The sequence below is a fragment of the Pelecanus crispus genome, chromosome 3, assembly GCF_030463565.1.
Source record: "Pelecanus crispus isolate bPelCri1 chromosome 3, bPelCri1.pri, whole genome shotgun sequence".
Taxonomy (NCBI): domain Eukaryota; kingdom Metazoa; phylum Chordata; class Aves; order Pelecaniformes; family Pelecanidae; genus Pelecanus; species Pelecanus crispus.
In genome coordinates this window covers 24528395-24548164 of record NC_134645.1, presented here as the reverse complement: position 1 = coordinate 24548164, position 19770 = coordinate 24528395, and the positions used below count along the sequence as shown (strand labels likewise).

General features: G+C 40.2%; 1 protein-coding gene across 1 annotated transcript in view; it reads left to right on the top strand.

The window, feature by feature from the left end:
• Nucleotides 1–19770, top strand: part of SMYD3 (SET and MYND domain containing 3) — a 433429-nt gene that overhangs the window by 383263 nt on the left and 30396 nt on the right. The gene's annotated exons all lie outside the window — the stretch shown is intronic.

Below are 19770 nucleotides of genomic sequence, written 5' to 3'. Positions count from 1 at the left end.
TGGTCATCTAGTGGAGAAGGGGCAGGTGCTATCTGCTTTGGTCTGTGTTCTGAAAGTTCTAAGACTCAAATCTTTTGGGTTCTGGATATGTGCGTTGTTTGTAACTAAATGTAAACCTATGCTGAATGTCTCCAGATATAATGTCATTCATGCATGAATGTTCATTCTTGGTAAGGTGTTTTTTAGAGCATCTGTTTCTTCTCTGTTGGTTCTTCTACACCATGTGATGTTCCAGTACATAGTGTGATGTTGAGAAGTGTGAGGGGTGTGCTAGTGCTGAACAATATGTGGTGCTGTGAATATGAACATCTCAGATTCTACACATCTTCCCTAATCAAACCAGGATGCCATCAGTATTCAGCATTTTGCCTGAGGAAATTTCATCTGGCAGTCTGTTTCTGAAAAAAAATCTGGGCTTTACTTGAGAAACAACACAGCATTTCAGAGCTTTCACTATAAAATAATTAGCAAGAAATCTGCATAGGCTGTGGTACACCGAAGCTGTAGAGAAGCTCAGTGTTCATAATGACTATTACTTCTCATAGACGAGGGCATGAGTGCCTACAAATTCTCACATCTCTTCAGGGTGAAATTCACGTCATGCATGTCCCACTTAACCTTTCAAACAGGGCTTATGTAGTACTGCAGCAGTACATGCTTCCTGCCAGCCTTCTACTGTGTGGTACACTCCAGATGAACAGAGCAGTCTGCCTGTTTAAATGTTCCCTTATTAAATAAAAAAACCTCTTACAAAAAGCTTTCTCTGTTTTGCTTACTGTAGTACTGAAGTGTAGTGTAGCTTTCGAGCTGATTAATACAGGAGTTTGGAGATGAAGGAAAGGGTTCAACTGTGCATTCAATTAGTATCTCTTAAGGAATGCTATTTACATGAGATATTTGACCTTTTTTGCACCTTGAAGAGCTTGTCCTTGTTCTCTCCTCATCCAAAAACACTATTTAAGAGAGATTTTCAGTTGTTTTTTCTTTATACCTTCAAGTTATCACTACAAGCTTTGACACACCTGAAACAAAATCCTCAGTTTCTCATTACAACAAATTGTGCCCTAAGCAGCAGGAGAGCAAATCCTAGGAAATCTTTTGGGATGCATTGAATTTCTCCTGTTGAATCAATCTACTGCTTGGCTGCTCCTGCAGTTCCATTACAGCTATCTATTTTCCTTTTCTCAGCTCTGGAAAAAGTATTCATACAGCTCTCCACAGGGAATCACCTGAGAATTCGAGCAGTCCATATAAATAGGAAATCATTGTTACAACTTTAAAGACTCTGGAGATTTGGTCAAAAACAATTTTAATTCCAGGTAATGTGTTTATTGTGCATTTTCCATTTCTTTAGCAGCAGGATTAATTTTCAGTGCTGTGTGACGCATTGTATCATAATGTATGTTTTCATTATGATTGTTGCTGACTTTTTCAGAATCATCCACTTCATGTAACTGACAGAGACAGATGATTAAACTACACAAAACTGATTTGTCATACTGAATAACAACCTCTATGTTTTAGGTAGTGACAATAACCTATGAGGAACATTGTTTTGGACCTCTCAAATATTTTTAGAACTTCCAAAAGAAGGGGAGAGATGGCAGCTGTCAAGATGAAAAGCTGCTTTCTCCTTTTGTGCTGAACCATGACCGTCCATTATTTGTTAAAACCTATAACATGTACTTTCACTGAATAGCCTAAGCCAAATGTATCTACACAGCTTTTCTTGTAAATGTCACAATAATAGTCTGTCTGTCCAAGAGCCTTAACAAAAATTAAGATATTTGCCTAAGTGAAAGCTGCCCCATGTCATAGTCAGCACTCAGCAGCTTGCAAAAATAAACTTCCTTTCAAAAATCCTCATGAGCCTTAACCACAGAATAACAGAATATCAGTAAGAGGTGTTACATGGGTTTGTCATGTCTCAGTTAGCACATTCACACTCTGGGCTGACTGCTGCTCGTGAAGGATCAGATTCAGAGATACTGAGTAAGGCAGACTTCCCTTAGGTTACCTCTGAGGAAGGACCCCAGCATTTAGCCCTTAAACTGCAGAGAAGGCACATATGTTCTGGGGATTGGGTTTGGGTTTTTTTTTTCTCGTCTCAAGTATTCAGTGCTTACACTGCAGACAAAGTGGAAGTATGCGTCTGTTACAAAACTCTGCTAGATGTCCTCAGCTATTGCAACACGAGTAATAGGAGGAAAAGAACAGGAGGAAAAGAAGTAGCTAAGTGACACCATGGGCCTGCTGGATTTAGGAAGGAGAAGGGACTGGGTAAAGCCATGTTGCCTCTCTGGGCTCCTGTGGCATCAGGTCTGGTGAGATTCTGATACAGAGAGGACAAACGTTCATCTGTTTCTGTTCTGCCCTGCTCATAATCTCCTGCTGAACTTAAAGCTAATGTATAAATCCCACTGATTTTCAGATGAGCTGTTTTAATTAACAGCCCTTCATCTCCCTAATGCTGCAGCATTAGGAGTTACTGGAGGGCTTCAACATTAACGAGAGGAAATTCCTTCTTTTCATCCCGTACAGAAGTGTTGTGCAGAAGTGCTGTTCTGTCTCTTCCCCCGGCAGCCTTGCACATCCTTCCCTCTCCGCCCTCCCTCTGCTGAGTCAGCACTGATACAGGGCTTGTGCTGATGTGGCTGTTCTGCTTCTGGAGTGGGAGGGAGCTGGGTAGGTGCGAGCATCCCGTATTTGTCTTAGACGTGCATCTTTTGTCGCCCTTCTCACTCTTCCTATTCTCTATCCCTTCCGGTGATGTTTTGCGGTATCCCATTACTTCACCTTTCCTCAGTAACTGAGGTCTTTTAGGGAACAGGGAAAACAAGTCCAGTCAACACAGTTTCAGATTGTTTTGCAAAGCACTGGGTTTAAGAACAGTGGCTGGGATGTGCTTCTTGTTGAGTATTTTCAGAGAATATGATTGAATTTTCATTGTGTGAACGAACCGTCAGCCAGGAATTTTTGATTTAGAATTCTAATTCAGTAGATATGATGGACTGTAGTTTCTAAGTATGTGAACTTCAATCAAAAGGCAGATTAAAAATTTATGGTTGCTATAGTATCTTTTCCATGAGTCATGATCTTGTAAAAAAAGCAAAAAATAGCTGTAGAACCTAATATTCTTGGAAGAGACTCTGAACCTATTTTCTCTTCTTCAAAAACGCTGTCCAATAAAGAGTCTGATTTTCTTTTGATCTGATTTTCCCCCCTTTTCAAATGTGTTTTACAAAAAAACCCTGCTCTTACAGGTATGTGTTTTGTAATACATACATGATAGATGCAATGACTGGAAATAAATTAAAATTTTTCATCTTTAGCTATGATCGAATATATATGGTTCTTTACTGAGTTCAGCAGACTCCTGAGTACTGGCTAGTTCTGAGGCACTTGACTGGAATTTACATTGTCATTGAAAGTTAGAGTACCTAGAAAACTCAAAAAAACCCTGAACTGCAGTGATAAATAGGACCACTGGGGGTTGCTAGTGCTTAAAGGTTAAAGTCTGGACTCGGCGCCAATTGGCACCCTGGTTGTGGGAGGTCCCCTGGGGACTTGTGCGTGGCTGGCAGATTGCTGAACCTAAAGATAGTAGTAATTCAGTGACCAAAGTTCAGTGCCTTAATCATAAAACATCAGTAGTAAACATAAATCTTACCTCTAGGATCACCTGAGAGGGAGACAAAAATGTGAAGGTGGAGAAAGCAATTCAAAGAAAGAATGAAACAAAGAAGAAAAAGAATAAAATCTACCTTGCTCACTTTTCAAGGGTTTTAGAAAATGGCTACAGGCATTTATCTCTAATGTTTAGAGCAAAATGTGTGGAAAGAAGAGAAGAAAAATCTTACCAAAGAACTGTAAGAGATAAAAAAATACAGCTCGTGGGAAAATTTGAATAGCTGGGGTATCCTTTCTTTCTGTTGTCTAAACAAAAAGGTGTGAATTAATATTTAGGAATTGATTTTTGGTTCGTGAATGGTTCCATTAATTTGTCGTCTAGAGTAGGTAAGATAGTAGTCCCAAGTAAACATCAGAGGTTTGTGAAAGGAAGAACGAGGTACGTGTGCTAAAACAGTAGGTTGTGTCTGTGCAAATGTGCAAGGCTGGGGGCATCACAGCTCATTAGAACCTCAGGGAACTGTTGCTATAGAGTGAAGAGCACTAAGCAGCCTTGGTGCACCTTCAACGTAAGGAAATCAACAGAGAGATGAGAACTTGATAGTGACAAACTGCTAAAGCAGGTAGAAATGGTGCACAGCACCAAGATCACCTCTCCACTTTCCTCCCAGGTTATTGATAGCAGATCACTCTTCACTGCTTGTGTTTAGTGAGTTATATGAAATTAGCTGACACTATTAGACTAAATCAGTGGAGGCCAGACCATCTTTACAAACCACTGCAGCTCATGAAGCGGTAAGAAATCCTCATGAGAGGCTGTTGATGTTATAAGTTATATTTGTAGTCTAACAAAAACATTCTTCACTTGAACATGTGTGTCCTAGTGCAAGTCAGACCTTCTCATGCACTGTACTCTGTATGTCATACAGCTTTTCAAAAAATTAGGATATATATGAACATTCATATCACTTATATGATAATCATCTTTCTTCCTACTTTATCCCCACTTTATCTCACATATCCTTTATGTGAGATAACACAGGCCCCACAGTAAAATTTTTTGTTGCTATTTGTTATTTTAATCAGAAACTTAAAGATTGTTTGTGTTCTGGAGAAGTCTGGATGTCTCTTATGCAGATCTGAAAGGGCAAAATATATATCACAAACCCATGAGAACTGTAAACTCTAGTGGGTTCTTTTTTGTTGGCACTCTAGAAAAAACCCGTATAAATCAGAGAGTGTATTGTTTCTGGTTAATTGTAGGTAATTCTTCCAAAAGACAGATGTTTGTAGTGATATTTGCACAATTTCTGGTTTCAGTGTACCTATTTTACAGATAAACAGGGAGCATGCTTGTCCGTGGCCTGATACCTTTAGGAATCCCTTAAAGCACTTCAGCAGCCCACTCCTATCTTCTATTCCTTCCCTACTTCCTCCCCTCCAGACCCCTCCAATCCCAACAGCCTTTTCCAAAAAAGACTTTTATGTCTGAAGACTGCTCCCGAAGTTATCTGTGTCCTGATCAATCCATTTCCCACATAAGAAATGGATTTTCTGGTTTGCTGCTTGCTTGCTACGTACGTCTGCATAGAACCAGCGTCTTTGATACTTTGGTTCTTTTCTAGTTGCCTTTCCTGCACCCTTCCATTACAGCCACATGTTGTCCCCGAAAGTGATACTGAGCTGTGTAATCCTCAATGACTTCTGTAAGCTCACACTCCCGTAAGTGCTCCACCATCTACCTTTCCTCATTTTCACATATTGTGCATATGGGTAAAAATTCTTACTATTCTCTCCAGTCATGCCAGCTGTTTTTCAGGCATAATTTTGATGTCTCTAGGTTGTCCAATATATTCTATCACACATGAGTAGAACTTCAGCAATATTAATTTGCAGTACCTCATTCAGTATATACCACATTTCTTAGGTAGGCTAAGACTTTCTTAAATAGTTTCATTGCTGCAAGATTTTTCTGACAGTGTTCATCCAGTAGCTCTATATTTGTATACTGGTGCTTACTAGCTTCAGTTTTAGCTTCTAGTTTCAGTTTTAGTTTCTAGTTTCACCTTTCACTTATGCCAAGAGCTATTTAAATCTGAATTTTACAGACTAGTGAAGTTAGTGAACTAAATCACCAAGTTTCGCAGATTCGTTTTTCTCTGACACAACTACAAGTGTTGATTTCTCCATCTCTCACATAGCATTTCCAAGGTGGTTTAAGACACTTCTTGAAAGAGCTGTGTTCTCTGTCAACGATAAAGTCATCTGTGGAGATAATTTTTTTTGCACTGTAGGATCTCTTTCAGACTAAGATCTTAGATTATTCAGGGCTTCAGGCTTTGTCTAGAATAAGGATTTCAGTCCTAATCTACCTGCCTACCAGAACTGAAAGCTTCAGTTTGGGTTTGGTTTTTTTTTTTTTTACTTAAGCAGTAAAAGTTGGTATCTTTGTCTTGTAATCACTGGATCACTATAATTTACAAAGGACTTATGCAGCCCTTACCTGAGCTCTTTTCATCAGCCTGCTTGCTATTACACACCAATCAAAGGACACACATGAATAAAATTGAAGTGAGTATTAAACTTGTACTAAGCAAATACAAAGCTCTCATATACTAACCTACAAATGCCTGAGTAGGTACTACAGAGAGCTGTGTGCTGTGAGAAAAATGCAGCATAGTTATTCAGCTGCAATGATTTTGAGAACGATTTTGGGGAATTCACAGTGTCTGAATTTTGCTAAGAAGAAAAGGGGGAGTTGATGACATACAGATTCTAAACAAAGGTTTGGTTCGAACCTGAGCTAAAATGGGACTGGGAGGTGATATCAAGGGAACAATTAACAGTTAAAAATAGATACGTATGAAGCATATGTGGAATTTTGGATTCATTTGACAGTAACTGAGCATTGCTTTGAAAAAGCTATTTTAGAGACAGAAGACATGGTGAAAAGGGAGACAAAGGGGAGGAGAATCATTAAAAAAGAAAGATAAACTTACAATACTATCTCTGATGAAAGAGACAAAAAAAAAGAGAGAGGGCATGCGGAAAATAGCAGCAGAGAAGTTGTAAGGAGCAATGCATTCTCTGGGGGCAGAATTAGGAAGAGTCTGATTTTAGTCAGAAATATCTGTTTCTTTGTTTGAATAAATTGTCAATTTGAGTTGAGGAGGCAGAAAGTGGAGACTTGGCAGTCCTTCTAAGGAGGAAATCAGTTAAGATTTCCTAGTGGTGGAGATGTGAACAGTGGTGAAAAAGGAAAATTGTGGTATTTAAGCAAGAAAACAGTCTAAGCAACCTTAGAGATGAAGGCTGAAAAAGATGAAAAAGCAATAATTTTTTCTATTGAAGAAGCCAAAAGGTCACTGAAAAGGAAAAACGCAGTTGTGAGGGAGGGAAGAGGAAAGGAGCAGTAGATAAGGCAAGCAAAGAAATTTAAGAATGTAGAGTCTGTTTAAAGGGTGAGTCAATGAGATTGCCCAGGGAGAGCGAGTGATGTAAAGATGGTGCTTTGAAGAGGGGCATGCAGAACCAGAAAATTGAAGGAAGTATTGCCAAACAAGAACTGTGCCAATAAATGAGCAAATTCCTAGTGAGATGATCCATCCAGCAGGAAAACCAGAGAATGAAGGTCAGAGAGGTTCTGCAGCAAAATCGGTGGTGCTGAGTAAATCTGAAATTTCCCAGACTGATGTTGACAGGAAAGGAAGAGAAAAAACTGAACATGCAGGTGAGAGGAAAAGGTAAATTACTGCAGTGAGCAAATCCTAGAGACCACACAGTTACTGGTGTGATGGTAGACTACAAGCTCACTGGCTCTTGAAATTACCAGATATTGAGTAAAAGGGCTAAAATGGAATGGAAGACCTTATTACAAATGCATTACTCAGATGTCCCTGACAACCAGAAATATCCTTATTTTCAGGTCCTGTGTTTACTAAGCTTGTGCATAATGCTACCTTGGTCAATAGGTTTGTGCATACTCCTGTCCACCATATCAAATCTGTGTGAGCTATGTTTTTCTTGGCCTGGTCAAGGTCTGTTAGTCAGTTTTCCTTAACCCCATAAAACCAGAAAATCCAGTCCTTCTTTACAGGGAACATTTGGAGGTATCGGAACTAGTTCTGAATTGTCTAATCCTGGGATAAGAAACGACACAGCCACATTAAGATAGCACTCTGCCTTGTATAATTTGCAGTAGAATTGTGCCATAAGGGACTACTCAAGGAAATGCTGAGAATATTGACTGCTACACAAACACTAGTTGCACTACCTCAGAAATACAACAGTTCCTGGCCTTCAGAAATTTAGTCAATGGCTAATCTTCTCCTTACTTCTCTGTACAACACCTAAGTATTGGATTATGCAATTTAGAGTGAAAGAGTTGACAGTGTGATGTGACCTTATGCTTACCTGCAAAACCCTCCTGCATGCACTCCCTTGGCTGCCACCAAAGGTGCTTCTTCCTTCCTTTCCACTCTGGTTTTCTACTAGAAAATCTATCTGCTTTAGGCCGGAACCCCAAACACTGTCTGCTGGTATGTAACCCTGAGATGTCTGCTGAGCCCCAGACTCAGCAATCCAATTCCATGGTTAAGCAGGTGATTCAGTGCTTCTCCTCTCTCACCCCCTTACCTCTCCCAGATGCCTTTCTCTTCCCTTGAGTACACTGGAACATCTTTTCTCAGATTCAGTTTGTCATTTTATCATCAGGCAAGACACAGAAGACTGAATCACCTTTAGTAATGTGGCTTTGAAGATGAAAGGAAGAAGGAAGAACAAAAAGCAAATGACTGTGGGTAGAGAGCTGAACAAAGATGGTAAATTATTACAAATGTTGGAAGGCTAACAAAAGACAGGCTATAGTACTGCTAAGGAAAAGTGCTCTGAGAAACAGAAAGTAGGCTGCCCAAAGGGCCATGAAAGCTGGCAAAAGTGAGAGCAAGATAAATATATCAGAGAGAAAAAATATCACCTTCAGAAAATGATGCAAGTCTACTAATGAATAATAAAAAGTTACATATTTTACAAACAAAGTCATTTTGGAGGAAAATCGAGGAATGCAATGCACATGTGACCAGTAAAGTGAGAGTGGGAAGAGTATAGGCAACTAAAGAACAATTACAAGACACCCAGAAATACCAAAATTAGGGAGGAAAAGACTTTCTTTTAACTTCTCCCCATCATCACAAAGATAAAAAAGAGAGAGGGCAAAGAAAATGGATACTGCCACGGTTGCAAACACTTTCCTAAGAGGAAAATCAGCTTTCTCTAGCCGTGCAGTGCGCTCTTGGAGGATATGGTTGATGGGCTGCCAGAAGTGAAGATGAAGTTCTGGAATCCAAGTGTGTTCATTACAGCCACATCATGAATACATTTCCATATTAATTCAGGTATGTTGAATGATGCACACCAAGGATTTAATGTACTTTTAAGGCTGGCCAGCATTTCAGAAGTCTTCTGAAAACTGGCAAAAGTGATGGCCAACAAATAGAAGCATCCTAAACCAGGTCTCTCTACTCGATTCATTGTTGATGAAAGAGAAAGAGAAAAGAAAATCTTTTCATGCAATAGTGTGCTTGGCAGACTTTGAAAAATGGACATTGCTACAAAACAAAAGCCTCAGTATATACAGTCATAAAAAGGAAAAACATTTAGTAGATTAATTTTCTTGTCATAGAGGGAATTTGCAAGATTTACCACAGCATTTTGTGGAGAACTTTGCTTTAGACAGTGGCACAAAATACATGTTTTAAAAATGTTTATCTAAATACAACTGCAGATCTTTCTTGGGAAGAATGGGAAATTGCTGCATGTTGTACTGTTTGAGGTGTTCTGAAATGCAGACACTGTGTCCTATGAAACGTAGTGTAACTTCTCAAATCTTACAAAAAATCACATAAAGTAACTTATGACCAGGGGAATGTCCTGCTAGTTAGTTGCTTGCTCTCATGACAATAGCTAGAGATAAGTTATCTTAGATATTTGTCTCAGTACTGCACCAGCATAAGGCCTTTTATTTTTCAAGGGATTTCAGAATGTGTAACCAAGTTGGGTAATATTACCTCTACCGATTCAACATCTCAGAATTTTGAGATGAAAAGCAGGTTTACATGCTTGCAGTAAGATAACATCCTGAATGCATACTCAAGCTTTATCTGTTGCTACCCATCTGGATTCAGTTCATCTGTGTATTGTCTTGCTGGCATGTCTGCAGTGCAGGTGAGCTCTACCAATGCTGGATATTTATCAAGAGATGCTATCAAATTGTGCAAGGTTGCTTATGCCAGTAGAGAGAGAGAAAGAAAGAGAGGGAAGGGGGGGGGGGGGGGAAGTCTTTTTCGTGTAACAGACCATCAACATTAAGCTGTGACACAAATAAAAGTATATTGACTTTCACTAAAATTGTTAATTTTATTAAGTACTCCATGCTTTCAACCCCCTGCCTTGCTCTGAGGGTAGCATTGTCCCAGGGAAGTACACCTGTCTTCTGATACCTTGAGGAGAACAAGAAAATATAGCGGTTATACATCTCTGATGTGTTAAGCTGTGTCCATTGGTGAACAACTAACTCCAGATATTGCAGTGGGACATGACTTTTCCCCTCCCATTTGCAGTGGTGAGGACTGTCACTGTGCCTGATCTTCCCATTTGAAAAACACCAGGGATAGAGCATTTACTGCATCCAGTGACACTATTAAAAACCCACAGCAAATTGTATTTAGACTCTGCTAAGTTAAGCAAGGAAAGAGTGACAACAAATTCGCTGATAAATGAGAAGGGCACAGCTCCGTAGAAATCAGTGGTGGTTTGTGGATCCTCTTTTCACTGAGGGTCTCAGCAACATACAAACATACAATTCAGTGGCAAAAGACCTTCACTGTTGGTGATAATGGTGTGGTGTATATAACTGGGGGGGTCAGTCTGCTTAGGGAGTCAAGCACTAAGTTTTCTTCTATAAAATCTATTTCAAAGGTCTGAACCGGACAAATATTTACCAGGTTGAATGTGGAAGAAAATTTACTTACAGTTTCTCTAATATTCACCCTTAAATGCTATCCCTTCCTTTTTGTGCCCTATATTTAAACGTAAGACAAGGTGAGGTTCTTGGCTGCTCTGAACTAATAGAACTTGTTTTACATCAGGTAAGGATGTAAAGGATTCTCCATGAAACCTTTCTCCCAGGCACAAATGCAGATATTCATGGTGTATATTCACGTTTTTGCATATACTAATACCAGTTTCTCTTGCTGTTACTGCTTCCTAGCTAGGTAGATTCACAGTTAACTGGATTGCTGATGTCTTTAGCAAGTTGGGTTGTATTTTACTTCAGTTTTCTTGCTATTGTTTTTTATATCTGCCTATTATTCCCTGTCTTTGGAGTCATTTTATCAAGATCTATTTGTAATGGCTTCAAGCAAATGTATGCATGCTTAAGCCATACAAGTTGCATTCCAGTAAACAGCACAATCCTTTGGCCATTTCTGCACACTCCTCAGGTGGCTCATCCCTAACCCCCAGGGCTACCCTTTGGCAAATTTCTGCTTGCTTTTGTTTAACTGAGGTTGACAAAACTGATTTGATTTCCAGGGTCTTTGGCAGTGCTAGCAACAGCAATGGCTTATATAGAGATACCTCAGCCTGTTCCTGAAACAAAGTTAGTATGTTGTGTTCAATAAAATAACACTACCCCAACTTGTGATTAAGTGCTTAGTGAGTTCCATTTCCTTATAAGAACATGTGTAAGAACCCAAGAATGTATGCCACAAGTGAACTAAGCATTAATCTGTCAGCAGCTTAAGTGTGTTTGGGATAGTGCAATGGAAATATGCGGTATAGTGACACAGTGTTTGTTCTCTGGGAAGCACTTAAGAGCAGATGGAACCTGTAAAATAGACTGATTCATGAAAGTGTGCAGCTTCTATCAGATTTGTTGGATGCTTCCTTGTTTTAACCTAAATAAACACAAGACACATATGCTTGAATTTTGAGTAAGGTGCCAGTAGCTGCAGGTGGGGAACCCAACATTAATAGGTGCACAGAAATTCAAATGGCAAAACCTGCATAGCTGCAAAGAAAACCCAGACCAAGACCCTCTATTTTTCCCAGCAATAGCGTATCATGCTTGTTCTTTCTGCCCAGACCACAGGATAGCAGAATGGCAAGGGTCAGGGACATGCTGAAAGAATGCCATATATTGTCCCACTAAGTGCTTGGTCTTGCAGCAACCACTAAGAAATTAAAGACATTTTGGTGTCAATGAGGCTTCTATGATTGTGTTGTCTGTGCCTTTGCTTCTTAGTGCTACCTAGATGTCAAGCGTATGAAGTTTCTACAAGCTTGTAGAAAATAAGAGGCCACATACAGAGTCCCTATAAAGAGAGAAGTTTATGCTCATGTTCAAATGAATTAATAGACACCAAAATGTCCACATAGCAAAAAGTATTTTTTAATGTCCTGGTGGTGGGAAAAAAGCTTGACACCTATCTTACTATGGCAGCATCAAACAACCACAACCCACAAGGCTGGACCAATGGGCCGAGGCCAGCTGTATGAGGTTTAACAAGGCCAAGTGCTGGGTCCTGCACTTCGGTCACAACAACCCCACACAACGCTACAGGCTTGGGGAAGAGTGGCTAGAAAGCTGCCTGGCAGAAAAGGACCTGGGGGTGTTGGTCGACAGCCAGCTGAACATGAGCCAGCAGTGTGCCCAGGTGGCCAAGAAGGCCAACAGCATCCTGGCTTGCATCAGGAATAGTGTGGCCAGCAGGAGCAGGGAGGTGATTGTGCCCCTGTACTCGGTGCTGGTGATGCTGCACCTGGAATACTGTGTCCAGTTTTGGGCCCCTCAGTACAAGACAGACATTGAGGTGCTGGAGCATGTTCAGAGAAGGGCAACAAAGCTGGTGAAGGGTCTGGAGCACAGGCCTTATGAGGAGCGGCTGAGGGAACTGGGGTTGTTTAGTGTGGAGAAGAGGAGGCTGAGGGGAGACCTTATTGCTCTCTACAACTACCTGAAAGGAGGTTGTAGTGAGGTGGGTGTTGGTCTCTTCTCCCATGTAGTTAGCGATAGGACAAGAGGAAATGGGCTTAAGCTGCGCCAGGGGAGGTTTAGACTGGATATTAGGAAAAATTTCTTCACGGAAAGGGTAGTCAAGCATTGGAACAGGCTGCCCAGAGAGGTGGTGGAGTCCCCATCCCTGGAGGCGTTCAAAAAACAGGTAGACGTGGCACTTTGAGACATGGTTTAGTCTAGTCTACCTTTAATTGGTTTAGTGTGGACTTGGTAGTGTAGGTTAATGGTTGGACTGGATGATCTTAAAGGTCTTTTCCAACCTAAACGATTCTATGATTCTATGAGTTTGGTAAATTTTGGTGCTCCCACAACTAGTGAACTCTGTCATTCTGCTGCTCACTGCAGTGGCACAGCTATGGGCAGAAGCTAAGCCCTGTCTCACCCCCATTAGGGAAAGGAAGAAGATACAAAGAAGGTGAAAGAGAGCAATAAATAGCAGCCAATGTATTTGTTTATTCTGAGGCCCATATTTCTCTTAGAAATGATATCATCAGAGCTCAACATCTGCGTTTTACAGGCATAGTACTCCATGACATTATATCTCAATGAATGCTTCAGATTAACAGAATTTGCACAGTATCAGTGGAAACATTTGCTTTCCGTCCTGCTTTTTGTGCTACAGAATTGTTGATTTGGTTTGTTTTAATTATTTTGTTTTATTTTTAATGTATGAAGCAAAAAAAAATTCCATGGTAAAAATGGGGTGAAAATTTTAAAAACAAGGAAAATCTTTAATCCTGTCTGCACCTTCAATGTTACTTGAACATTATGTGGAAAAAAAGTCATTGCGTACACAGCAGTTCTTACTACACTGCCTGGACAAAGTTGAGAGGGTTTGTCAAGGCTGCATTCTTTTATACATCAAAGTAAACACAATCTTTCGTTAATGCGTTTGGAAAAAATTCAAAGCCATCAGGTGGAATACTTGGCACTGTTGTAGTTATTGGCAAAATTCTCTTGGCTTCATTAGGGCTAGAGTTTCATCTGTTGTGCTGGTTGTAGATCAGTCAGCTGTAGATGGCCTGTGGGTGAGTCATATGGAAGTGTCCCCAGTGTCTTCAGAGCTGTCAAGTCTCACATGTTGGGTAGGAAACTTGCTCTTCTGACCTCTCCCTCACACTCCCCACCCCCAGAGCAGTGGCTGTTGCTTGTCTCCATCTCAGTGTCTGTTGCATCTGACAATGAGGATCCCTGGGAAAAGTCAGCTGGAATAATTTATTGCTAGATGATTCATTATCCAGGAGCAATGCAGTGACAGATCGTCCTCTCTCACGTGCCTGGAAGTGCAGGCAGTCACACGCTCATACACTCGTCATCCAATGCATGAATCTTGTGTGTGTGGATCCTGTAGCATGTTTCTCTTCCCCAGTTCTTTATGGGTAAGGACACTTTCATAAATTCAAGACCTGATTCTCTTTGATGTACGTGATTTTTAAATTAGCAGACTTCTCTGGAAGTAGGAGAGCTGCACTTACGACTTTTGTTCACTGTAGGAGTTTTTGTTACGATATGTTGACAGATGTTTCTAATTCTCCCTGAGTTCAATGAAGCATCATCTGCTCTTTAATTGTAGTATAGCCATGTTTTGCAATTTTGCTTTGTTCTCAGTTGTTGAAGATACCTGCTATTCACAGTCTGATGGAGATTACAAATTATTTTATCTTGTAACCCAGACAAAGCTGTGATTTAGAAAGCAAAGAAGGTTTCATGAGGCATCAATAGAATGCTCTTCACTGTATAATGCACCCTCTTCTGCTGAGCAAAAGGGTTTTGGATAATGCAAAGAAAAAACGTTATCAAGTCTTTTTTTTTAATTATCGCTCTTTTACTTAACATCATTGAATAAAACTACTGAGTGAGAGTTCCGGGAAATGAAAAGGGAACTTTTAATTAATAATTTTGAAACTGTCCAACTACATTACTTTCCTCTTCTTGAAGAGTACACTGTGCAGTGTAGGAGTTTGTCATAAATTATGGTCTTTTTCTGAATGGCAATCCTTAATAAGCTGATATTTATGTACTTAACATTTCTCAGAAGCTTTTTTTGCACTGAGATTATGTGGGGCCAAAAATATCATAAGATTATGTATCCAATTTTGTGAAGATTGATGCTTGCATGACTGTTGCCCTCTTCGCTCTTTCACAGCTTTTGGTTTTCAGTGACTTCAGTACGGTGACTTTTGTTTTCCAAATGTTTTTAAAAAGAAGACAAACAGAGGTTGGTGGACCAGAGGTAATTATTCTATCTAACTTGAAGTGATAGAAAAATTAAGTCAGTGTGTAGTGTAAGTCTAAATAGTTAGTGAGAATAAATCCAGCCTCTGGCTGATGCTGGCAATATATTTGGTAGTGGAAGTGTTGGGGATGGCTCATCACAGTCTGAAGGAGCAAGCCCTGATTTATGTACTGCCTTGTTTTTAATAGCTGCTACCATCATTCCTTCTCTAGTGTGAAAGTATCTCCAATTTTGTACATGATCTGCCTTCTGTGTCACTGCATGTGGCGCTGTTTCATCCCTGACACCAACCTATGTGTGCCCTTTGACCAAGCTATCACTGACCTTTGACTTTCTGCTGATACAGATCATACCAGTGACCAGATTCAAGTGATATTTACATAAGACACATCCAGCCCTCTGTGTCTAATAAGAAGCTACATTATTTCAGAAAAAAATATTATTAGACATACTTTATAGAATGTTTTTTGGTTTATTCTCCTCCTGAAGACAGCTTGCTAACAACAGTCACTCAGGAGATCTGTTTTTCTTCTTTACATTTAAATGTTTGCCTTTTGTAAACCACAGATTTCCCTGAAGTGCTATCCATAGATGTACAAGCATACGGACAAGTTGGCTGCAGACATGTGCAATGAGCATTTTGGAAACTTGCAGTCTGTGGACTCCTCAAATCACAGCATTTCAGAGCCTAGCTCAGTACGTTCCTTGTAGCCTTTTGCTGCTTGTTAACACACAGGTCCTTCATGATAGCTGTGAGCAACACCAGGACAACTTCTGGCTGTAAGAAGCTCTGGGCAGTGGCATGTCAGCTCTAAAGGAAAAATACCATCATGCCAATGCTCAACAAGTGAGTTGTTCACTGGTCTAACTGGAACTAAGGGAGCTATTTTTCCATTAGATTTTTGTCTCTGATTGACTGACTTTTTATGCCCATTGACTGAATGATAGCTATGCTGCAGTGATCATGCACTACTTATTACACATCAGAAAATTCACTAGAGAGACAGCATAATGGGTTTTATAGTGCACAAACCAGAGTTTCCTATGAGTGGAGAATTTATAACATTTTTCCTGCATACATTCCATCCTATCTATCTTGAGGCAAGCTCACACTGTGTTCTTTACCTTGGGGAGCATAGTATTGGTATCTTTATCTTTGGTTATCTTGGTTTTTTTAGAGTACTAAAACATCTTTGAGATTTCTACTTCACTGCCAAATTTAGCTAAAATTGGCCAATGGATTCAGAAGTTACTAGAGAAGAACTGGCAGGCAGATGATGCTCCATAAGTCTTGGTATCAGGCTAAAAGAGGGATTCTTTTCCCAAGCTATCACAGAAGATAAAACCAGCAGGTCAGGGAAGGACAGGCTAACAATAAGATAGAGTATGACCAGGATACCAGTCCTTTCCACCCTTAGACGGTCTGACTACGGGTAGGCATGAGTGACATGTTACCAGTTCCCACATAATCTCGACATTATCCAGGAACTGTGACAAGGAGGAGTTTTAATGAGGGGTTTGCTGAAAGCTAATGAAGTAGTTTTATGGATGCTTATAAGAAGCTTCTTCCAGGTGTGAAGGGCAGCTTGAGAGAAAGTATAGCAGGGAAAAATGGAATGTTTAAACTTTGGGGACAATGTTTCTCCTGTTAGTGTAACTAAGCAATGACAATTGAACATCTCAGTTTGTTAGGTACCCTAGCACTGATTAGATAACTTTAGCTAGTCAGCTTACTGATTGCAGTGGAGCATCAACTTCTTTTTGCAAAGACAGTTTTGGCAGCTGCCAAATCTCCAGGAGTTACTTGCTTTCCCACTTGTCATTGGACTCTCATTTCCCTATGTCATGTAATGCCAAACACTATCTTCCTATTTCCCCCCATTCCTACCCATCTCAGGACACCTTCCCACCCCTGCCCACTCAGCTACAGGCACGTATTTTATTTTCCAAACGCCAACCTTTTTCTCTTAGAAGACAAGTTACAAATGACAAGGAGCAGCACAGGATTTTCCTTCCTGCCTTTCTGTTTACCCACAAATACCATCTCCACTTCCACTACCCAGATGGTGCCCCTGCTGCAGACAATATTCACCTTTGAAAGCTTTCCCAACATTTAAAATTGTGGTATTTGATTAAGGGGAGACCCTTGCATAACTCAAAGCAATCCTCAAGGGTGCATATCCTGTGAATTGCTACATTAGGATATATCACCATCTTGCATTTTGTAGCTCCCGGTAATGCTTTTTCAGCAGTTGAACATGTGCCAATCCCACACAACATGACTCAATTCAGCCAGAGGTTATGGGCCTCCATCACTGATATTAGAATTGGGCCTGAACAGAGCAAATTATGACTAGAGCTGAGAAAGCAATGAATAACAACTAATTTGTTTCCCAAAATTAATTTCTCCTTTGCCTTCAGAACAGCCGTGAGCATATTTGCAGTTTTCTTAGATTTATTTTTAGTGGAGTTCTTTAAATGAATGTATTTTAGAATGTTTTAGAATATTTTACTTTGTGACTGTATTGTGAACCTTTAAACCCCAAAGCCCAGTTTTTATCCCTCAGGTGAAAACGCTTGCTTCCAGACTAGCTGAGCATTAAGGCACTTCCAGCTGAGTGCTGGCATTAAAAAATTGAGATAAACTTCTGCAAGTTTCTGCACAAGCAGAAAGACATCTTGGAATCCTTACTAATGGCTTTAATTATGGGAACCAAGATTTAACTTTACAAATTCACACATATGACTGGAATATGCATGCTATGAATATTTATTTCAGTAGAATTCAAGTTGTCATTGACTGTGAAAATCAGGGACCTGATAAATTCAGTTGAAATGCAGGCAAATACGTTCCACTTCATGGCAAAGAACAGAATATTTTCTGCCACTTCTAGCACACTTCTGAAATAAGGAAAAAGAAGAAGTAATGTGTACGTTTCCAGATGACATTTAGATGGTCAAATACTTCAAAAGTTTGCAAAATGATTTTTTTTTTGTGACAACAATGAATGCTATCTGTAGAAGATTTCTTTTTTTTACCCATATGGTCTAGCTTACTGTATGGTCTAGTTTACAGATCTAGTTTACCTCTATTCTGTGTTCCCAGCCCTGGTACTTCACACTTTCCGAGTGGTTCCTGACTTCCGTGAGCTACCTAAAATATTCCATTTAAGCAATTCATTCTGAAGCAAAGACAAAAAGATAGTAATGTAATGTGTTTGTGCTGGATCCAGTGGTACCACTAGCAACACTGATTAAAGTCAAAATCCAGCTGTTCAAAATTTCTTAGTTAACTTGTGGGTGAGGTCAGGGCAGTAAACGAGCCTCCTCTCAAGGCTGCAAAACCTGGTATTAGACTTGACAGAGTTGTATTGATTCACTGGTTGCACCCACTACCATGTGAGATTGCTGACTCGGGTATATTTTGTTAACCTATTTGCCTAAGAAGAGGAACTGGTAACATGCAAGGGTATTCATGACCCTGTGGAGGGGAGATGGTGATGGCCACTGTCTGCTCAGTAAAGAAGGCAGGGTGATGTAGAAAATGTTCCAGGAAGGATTTTGATTCTGGTGTTTAAAGATCTGTGAACGTTTGGTGTTAGAGGCAGTATGGATCTTCTAGGATCCCTTGGTTCAGGTTCTTCTTTTTCTCTTTGTCTCAGTAGCTAACCTCAGGGAGGTGTTTTGGATCAGGTTCCTTCCTCTCCCAAATTCTTCTTACATTTCTTACTGCTTCTTTGACTCCGACCTGTGTATCTTCATTTGACTCCTCTCTCTGTTCCTTGGTGAAGAATGAGTTGGGGAGGGGGGGAGGGTTGTGAGTGTGTGTGTGTGTATTTCTGTCATTTCTTCTCCTTTATTCCCCATTACCTCAGCAGCTTGAGAGTACAAATGTGTATCATCACTGGTGGCCTCTCCTTTTACTACAGGAGACAGAAAACCAGTCCTCCTTCCAGTAGCTCCTGTGGAAAAAGGATGAAGACCCTGTAACTTGACTTCTCTTTTCTCCAAGGAAGGGGTTGTTCCCGTCACACAAAGTCCTCCTTTCATAAACTGTCTTTTTTCCAGCCAAGGTAGCAGAGGATCTTTTCCATCTTCCCAGAAGAGCAAGGGGAGCCACTTTCCCTGCTCAGGCAGTGCAGGAACGAGGAAAATAATCAGCTCGCTAGAGCTTCGCTGCTCCATTCCAAATGGACAGATGAGCACCTTGGCACCTGGTTGGAGAGAAGTGAAACTGCAAGGACATCGTCCAAACCTCACTAATTTCTGTGAGCTTTGGATGTGGTTGTCAGAAGGTAGACTTTCACTATGGCCCAAGCATTCCCCACCCAAAGCATCTGCGGACTGTCATAAGCTACAAGAGCAGTTTCAGGAAAGACATTTTTTTGGAGAGTAGCTTTACCTTTGTTACCCTTCTTCAGCATTGCATTCCCCAGGTTCACCTTCTGTCTTGACAAAAAGAAAAAAAAAAAAAAAGAAATGAAAAAAGAAAAGCTGAGTGTAGAAAGGGATTTCATGTACTATAGCTGCTTAGATTATTAAACCAAATTTTGACCTATACTGAGATCCCTGTCAATTATATATAATTTTCCCCTTTACTTATATTTAAATGGACCATCAGCTCCCATGGAACTACAATCCCTGGTTACCATTTACATTACTGTGCAAACTTACCATGTGGATGATGCAACCAATGCTCCCACTGTGTTGATGTTGGGTCACAGCAATTGTGTGTGTATGTGCTTCAGTGGATGATGGAGGGTTAAATGCATTCCCTTGCAGTATGTGCTTTCTTATGAGTTTTCAGAGTTTTTTATAAAGCTATTTT